The sequence below is a fragment of the Anopheles moucheti genome, assembly GCF_943734755.1.
Source record: "Anopheles moucheti chromosome X unlocalized genomic scaffold, idAnoMoucSN_F20_07 X_unloc_20, whole genome shotgun sequence".
NCBI lineage: Eukaryota > Metazoa > Arthropoda > Insecta > Diptera > Culicidae > Anopheles > Anopheles moucheti.
In genome coordinates, this window is record NW_026453527.1 from 127,501 (window position 1) to 135,000 (window position 7,500).

Genomic DNA, 7,500 nt, shown 5'->3' on the forward strand with positions numbered 1-7,500 from the left:
CACGTACCAATCCTGTTGGAGCGCCGTGGTGATTCGCCGGGCCATATCACATATGGCACTCCAATTTTCCCGGCTGTTCAGCAGGAACGACTGGAGACTGTCCGGTGATACGATGGCCACATCGCCCTCGCCCAGCACCTCCGTCCGCACGTCAGCAAAGCGCGGGCAGTAGAAGAACGCGTGCTCAGCCGACTCGACGACACCCGGGCACCGCACGCAGTCCGGCGAGGGGGTGAATCCCTGCACATGCAGGTATTCATGGAAGAAGCCGTGGCCCGAGAGAACTTGGGAGAGATGAAAGGTCATCTCCCCAAACCGACGGTTCTTCCACCCCTCGATGTCCGGGATCACCCGGTGTGTCCACGCCGTGAACCGGCTCGCCGGTGCCAACGCGTCCCACTCCTCCTGCCACTGACGCAGTGTGGCAGCGCGCTCCTCCACTCGTAGCTGGCTCAATGGCGCGCCGGTCGTTTGATGCTGTTGGTTGCATCGAGCGTCCTCCCGAATCTGCAGGCAGATCGGTATGACGCTAGCCAGGACCGTGGCGACCTCATATCGCACCGATATGAAGGTCCTGGCTACCGGCCTCGCATACTGCGCCTGCACGTTCTGCAGCATCCGCCTGCATCGCCTGACGTTGGTGGCCTCATGCCACACCGGGGCAGCATACCGGAGCGTTGAATCCACCACCGAGGACAGCAGCCGCCGCTTCGCTCCTTTAGGGCCCCCGTGGTTTTGCATCAGTCGGGAGATCCCCTTCGCCGCACGGAGTGCCTTCGCCGTGGCGTACTCAACGTGCGGGGTCCACAGCAGATGCTCGTGCAAAACCACGCCCAGGTACTTGAGGCTCTGCGTTGGCAGCCGCTGTATCCCCTCGATGGAGACCGAGGGCTGCGCATAGCCCCGCCGCATTGTGGACACCATGATGATCTCCGTCTTAGCCGGAGCAAGATGCAGGTGACGCTCTGCCATCCACGTGCCAATCATCTGGATCGCCAGCTGCGCAAGATCAGCCGCTTCCTGCGGCGTCGTGCCGCCCGCCAGCACCACCAGGTCGTCCGCGAACCCAATCGCCTCCACGCCGTCTGGGAACGCCAGCCGCAGGACTCCGTCGTACATTGTGTTCCACAATGTGGGACCGACAATGGAGCCCTGCGGTACGCCAGCCGACACCTTCCTGCGCACCGGTCCTTCACTGGTCTCGTAGACCAGCTCGCGCTCGGAGAAGTAGCTGCGCAAAATTCTCCTCAACGCTGCAGGAACGCGTTTCTCCTCCAGAGCCGTGGCGATCGCCCTCCAGCTCGCCGTGTTAAAAGCGTTCTGGACATCCAGTGCTGCCACCACCAGACACCGTGGATCGCGTCCGTTCGTCCGGTGGAATGTGCGCGCAAACTCGCCCCGCTCGACGACCCGCTGGATGGCCTGGACCGTCGACCTCCCGCGACGAAAGCCATATTGCTCCGGCGACAGTTGAGGGGCACTGCTGTCCTCCAAATGATCGTTGAGGCGGTCCAAGACGCACCTCTCGAACATTTTCGGGACTGCTCCCTCAAGGAGCAGCGGACGACTCGCCGCAGGATCGCCCGGTGGCTTGCCCGGTTTGGGCACCAGGACTAGCCGCGCCTCCTTCCATTCCTTCGGGAACTCGCCTCTCTCCAGCAAATCATTGAACACCCGGGCAAACGTCGCCGGGTGCTCTCTGATTGCGGCCTTCACCGCGACGTTCGGGATCCCATCCAGTCCCGGAGCCTTCGACGGAGCCATCCTGTCGGCCATCGCCAGGATCTCCGCTTCAGTGACGGGTCGTAGGGCCTCCTCGTCGTCCGTCCGCTCGATGACTGGCCACTCGAAGGCGGGATGAGCCGGGAAGAGCGCGTCAACGATTGGCTCTAATACCGCTCGGTCGGTCTCCTGCGGTGTTCGGCCACGCAGCTTGGCCATCACCACCTGGTACCCGAGACCAAACACGTCGCTGTCGACTGCGTCAATCAGCTCCTGCAGCTTCCCGCTCCGGCTCTCCTGGATCGCTCGCTGCAGCTGTCGTCGCAGGTCGTGAAGGCGAGCGGTCGCCACGTCGCGGTCCGCCGACCCTGTGGCAGCACTAAGCCTCTCCTCGGCAAGTTCACACTCCCGACGCAAGTCGCCCAGCTCCGGGGTCCACCAATACAGCCGAGGCTGTTGATGCTGCTTCGGCCTGCCTACCCTCTCCATGATGGCGTCGCAAGCGAGGGTCAATGCTCCGACCAGCGCCTCGGACGTATCAGCTTCTGCGAAGCGACAGTCGACGAGGGCGGTCTTGTAGTCCTCGCTGCGGAAGAGGGAGGTCTTCCAGCGAATCCCGGCATGCGTCGCGATAGCCACGCTCCCGTGCGTCCGCGATGGCTGATGCTGTTGCCGCTGTCCCTGCCGACCCGGCACACCGACGGAATACTCCACGTAACGATGGTCGCTGTGGGTGAAGGTGGAACTCACCCTCCAGGTCCCAGGCAAGGCGATCGAGGTGCTTGCGAACGAGACGTCCACGATGCTTTCGCGCGCAACCCCGTTGCCCATGAAGGTGGGTACGTTGCCGCGGTTGACAACATCGAGCTGCAGATGCTGCACCGTCCCCATAAGCGAGTGGCCCCTGGATGTTGTGTGGGCACATCCCCACTCCTGGCTCCACGCGTTGAAATCACCGGCAAGCACGGTGTGCTGGTGACCAACCAACGCCATCTCCACCGCCTCGAGATAGGCGCCAAAGTCCGCTGGCCCGATGTTCGGCGAGACGTAACAACTGGCAAAGGTGACACCTGCCACTGTGGCCACCACCAGCCCGGGATGGACGCTACCCCACAGGCGTTGGATAGGGTAAGCCCCGGTGGCGACCACTGCCACACTCTGCGCCTCATCCACCGCCCATCTGCCGTTATCCCGAGGCGGCTTGTACAGCTCGCAGGCAATGACGACGTCCACCCGCTGCTCCCGTGCCGTCTGCAGCATCAGGTCCTGTGCAACCCGGCTGCGCCCGAGGTTGATCTGCAGGACCTTCAGACCCGAGTGCAGGACGGATGTCCCACCCGGTGAGGGCCCTTGCAAACCGCGCAGCACACCTCCGCTGTGCAGACTCGGGCCAGGTGGCCCGGTTGACCGCAACGGATGCAGTGCGCCGATCTGTCGATCTCGCTCCTGCACTGGTGCCGCAGATGTCCGTGCTCCAGGCACTTGAAGCACCGCAGTTGTCCCCGAGTCGGAGGTGCCAGTCGCGTCGCCAGGCAGGAGGTGTGCAACACTCGCACATGCTGCTGGTGAACACGGTCCGCCACCTTGGCCGACATCTTTACATACGCCGTCTGCGTGCCGTTCCACGCCTTCGTGAGATGCACGGCGGATTCGCTCACCGACTCCGAGCAAACTGCTTTCACCGCCATCGCCACATCCGATGCAACCGCTAAAGGGTCCACCTCATCAAGGCGGACCTCAACCGTCTCCGTCACCAAGCGGGTGGTGGCCGGAGCTGCAGCCTGCGCGCAGACCTGCTGCACCCGTTCCAGGACTTCCTGCGCGTTGACGCCTTCTTGAAGGTCCATGACCAGCCGATCACGCGTCGTCCGTCGCCCGACTCCTAGCTTGGCCTGGTCTTCGGCCAACGACGGAGCACTGCGTATCAGCTGATACACATCGGTCCACGACTGTCCCTGTCCCGGGGCGACCTCGATGGCGTCCAGCTTCTTCTTCGCCTGCTTCCGTGGCGCAGATTGTGGACGCGGCATGACCTGCTGTTGCACCAAAGGCCGCTGTGGCTGAGGCCGTTGCGGCTGTTGTCGTTGCTGCTGCTGCGGTTGTTGCCGCTGCTGTTGCTGCTGCCGTTGCGGAAGCTGTGGCCACTGTTGCTGCCGCTGTTGCTCAGCCGTCTGCTGACGAGGCGGCTTACGGCGCACCACCTCGACCCAGGAGCCGCCATCCGTCGCCTGAGGTGGCTTGCTCGTTGCCGCCACCGCGGCCTGCTGTTGTTCACGCTGCTGCGTGCTCTGCTGCGTGGCCCGCTCCAGCTGCTGCTGCACAGTAGTTGGCTGCTGGTTCTGCCCGACGGTCTGTGCCACCAGCGCCGTCAACAACTCCCGCTCCTTCCGGAGCTCCTCGCGCAGCTGCTGATTGTCAGCAACCAGCCGCTCCTCCCGCTGCCGAGCCTCCAGACGCGCCTCGCGGAGGTCTTGCCGAGCCTGCTCAGCTGCCGCCTCCATCTGAACTCGCAGGAGCGTTACCTGCTCCTCCAGCTTTTTGACGACCGCAAGCAACATCTCGCTGTCGAGTTTCGCCTCGCTAATGATGCGTCGCACCTCGCTCGACGGAGAACCTCCAGTGCCAGTCACCAACCTGGCCGCATACTTGCTGGAGCTCGTGGCTCCACTAACAGCCACACCCTCCATCACCGGCGTTAGCGGGACAGTGAGCCGCTTGCCCGCGCTCATGGCCGATCTGCTCCTGGTGGTGGCTGCGCTCGGTTCGTCAACCGAGAGTGTTCGCGCCCTTAAGCCCCTGTCCATGGCCCTGTGAAGGCCAGCCTATCAAGGTTTTTATTTATTGTTATATTTGCTCTAAAACCAAAAATAAATATTAGTTTCGGAAAACAAATATTTAAAACCAATAAATATTTTGCCCGGGTTCGCCTCCTTATCCAGCGTTGAGATCACCGCCTGTCGGTATGCAACCCGCATACACCGACCCGGGTTGCCCGCTGGTACCGACGTTGAAATCTCCCAAGCGCACGGGTTGTTGTCGCCGCTACCGCTGAATCCGCTATCGTCCACCAGGTGACGCCACTGATGAAGTCTCCCGTTAGTTCCGATAGATGGCGCTGCCCCGTGTCTCGGCTAAGGCGAAAGCTCGGAGCCGAAAGCTTTGCCAATGACGCCGATGACGTCAGCACAAACGTCAACACGTCAACACGTACACACGCGACGATCCACCTGACGCCGCTCTGCCGCTGTTTTTCACGCACTTTTTTCTCAGTTTTGTGGCGCTTTCCACACTGCCACCGTCCGGAAAATTGTTCTTCGGCGTCGCCACTACGTATTAAACGTGCCACTTGATGTTTTTGTCGTCCTTTTTGCGAAATAATAGCACTTGTTTGTTCCCATACAAATTGTATGGGAGAGATTTGTATCGCTTTTATCAGGCGAGCATCGTCCTGTTTTGTTAGTTTTCCACCATTAAAAGGTAAAAGGCACTAAAACTCAATGTTTGTAACACTTTTTAGCCCTTTCTGCGCAATTTTACACCCTGATTTTCGTATTTTAACACGAGCGACACAGAGGCACGTCCTAACACCGTGAATGACAGCTACGCACACACACAGGGATAACTGGCTTGTGGCCGCCAAGCGTTCATAGCGACGTGGCTTTTTGATCCTTCGATGTCGGCTCTTCCTATCATTGTGAAGCAAAATTCACCAAGCGTAGGATTGTTCACCCTTTCAAGGGAACGTGAGCTGGGTTTAGACCGTCGTGAGACAGGTTAGTTTTACCCTACTGGTGTGTGCTGTTTGCCGCTATCTTAACGGAATTCCTGTGCAGTACGAGAGGAACCACAGGTACGGACCACTGGCTCAATACTAGTTCGACCGGACTTTGGTATGACGCTACGTCCGCTGGATTATGCCTGAACGCCTCTAAGGTCGTATCCAATCCGAGCTGATAGCGCTTCTCAAACCCATTAGGTGATCGGAAGCTAGCGGGCTTAACAACCCTCCGAGATCCGTCGGTGCTGCCCCGCGCACACTGACGTCTCATCCCCGCTATAGCACTAGACTGAGCCGCAACGGGCGGGAGCACGCTGCACGTGGAAGTACCTTACCACAGGGAACCCTGGTGGCTGTGTTTCCGTCGACCGTGGATACAACTAGTTTCGACACCTTCGACCGCCCGCAAACGACGGGACTACAGGCTGGGAGCTGCGAGTTGTAGAGATGCGTTCGCATCGATCCTCTCAGGCGACCCATGCTTGCTGGTGCTCGCGTTCACTTTGGGAATGGAGTGTTCGCGAGAGTGATTGTTGTGTTGTGTGTGTACAGTTGGTGCTTGCGTGCACTCCCATAGTGGAGTGTTCGCGAGCTTAAAACGCTAAGTCCCGATTAATACTCTCCTCGCAACATTATGTGCGTGGCTCCACGCCAAGTGGGATTAGCGGTGCGAAACGCGATTGGTAAAGTCGATGGTGATGTGCGTACCAACAGGCGATTTGTTAAGTCAAATGCGATCTGTGGTGCAACAGGCAATGTGTGTTTATTATCAGGTGTTGTTGGAAGTCAATACGATTTGACTTTCAAAAATTTTTCTAAGTCCCGATTTTTTTTCTCGTCGAGTAACTACAATGCACTATTTCTATCGCAGCGGACTTGTTGTTCATGGCCTTAATGATCGCGAACGAACACGTATTCGCAAAACAAATTTTGTATGAAAAAGTCACCACTCGGGTACCTCCATACAAAAGTACCAAGTTCGGGTCGAGTGGTCGATGGACGTCGAAGGTGAAAATTTTTCATCATCGAAAATTTTTTCCAAAGTTGAAGCAAATGGGCCCTAGAGTATGAAAAGTGAAACCACGGATCGATTTGAGAAATAAAAATTTTTGTATGAATAAGTCACCACTCGGGTACCTCCATACAAAAGTACCAAGTTCGGGTCGAGTGGTCGATGGACGTCGAAGGTGAAAATTTTTCATCATCGAAAATTTTTTCCAAAGTTGAAGCAAATGGGCCCTAGAGTATGAAAAGTGAAACCACGGATCGATTTGAGAAATAAAAATTTTTGTATAAGAAAGTCACCACTTGGGTACCTCCATACAAAAGTACCAAGTTCGGGTCGAGTGGTCGATGGACGTCGAAGGTGAAAATTTTTCATCATCGAAAATTTTTTCCAAAGTTGAAGCAAATGGGCCCTAGAGTATGAAAAGTGAAACCACGGATCGATTTGAGAAATAAAAATTTTTTGTATGGGAGGGCCCCTGCTAGAACATTTTTACCAAGTGCGACCATTTTACCCGGTGAGTCAAAAAAAAATTTTTGTATGGGAGGGCCCCTGCTAGAACATATTTCCCAAGTGCGTCGATTTTGGGTCGCCGACACAAGCTCGGGTCAAAAAAATTTTTTTTTCACGGTGACTCAAAACATCAATTTTAGACTCCCCTGAGTATGAAAAGTGAAACGAAAATCATTTTTGAGAAGAAAAAATTTTTGTATGGGAGGGCCCCTGCTAGAACATATTTCCCAAGTGCGTCGATTTTGGGTCGCCGACACAAGCTCGGGTCAAAAAAATTTTTTTTTCTCGGTGACTCAAAACATCAATTTTAGACTCCCCTGAGTATGAAAAGTGAAACGAAAATCATTTTTGAGAAGAAAAAATTTTTGTATGGGAGGGCCCCTGCTAGAACATATTTCCCAAGTAAATTCGATTTTACCCGGTGAGTCAAAAAATTTTGAAAAAAATATTTTGCCAAAATCGTGTTCATTGCCTATTATAA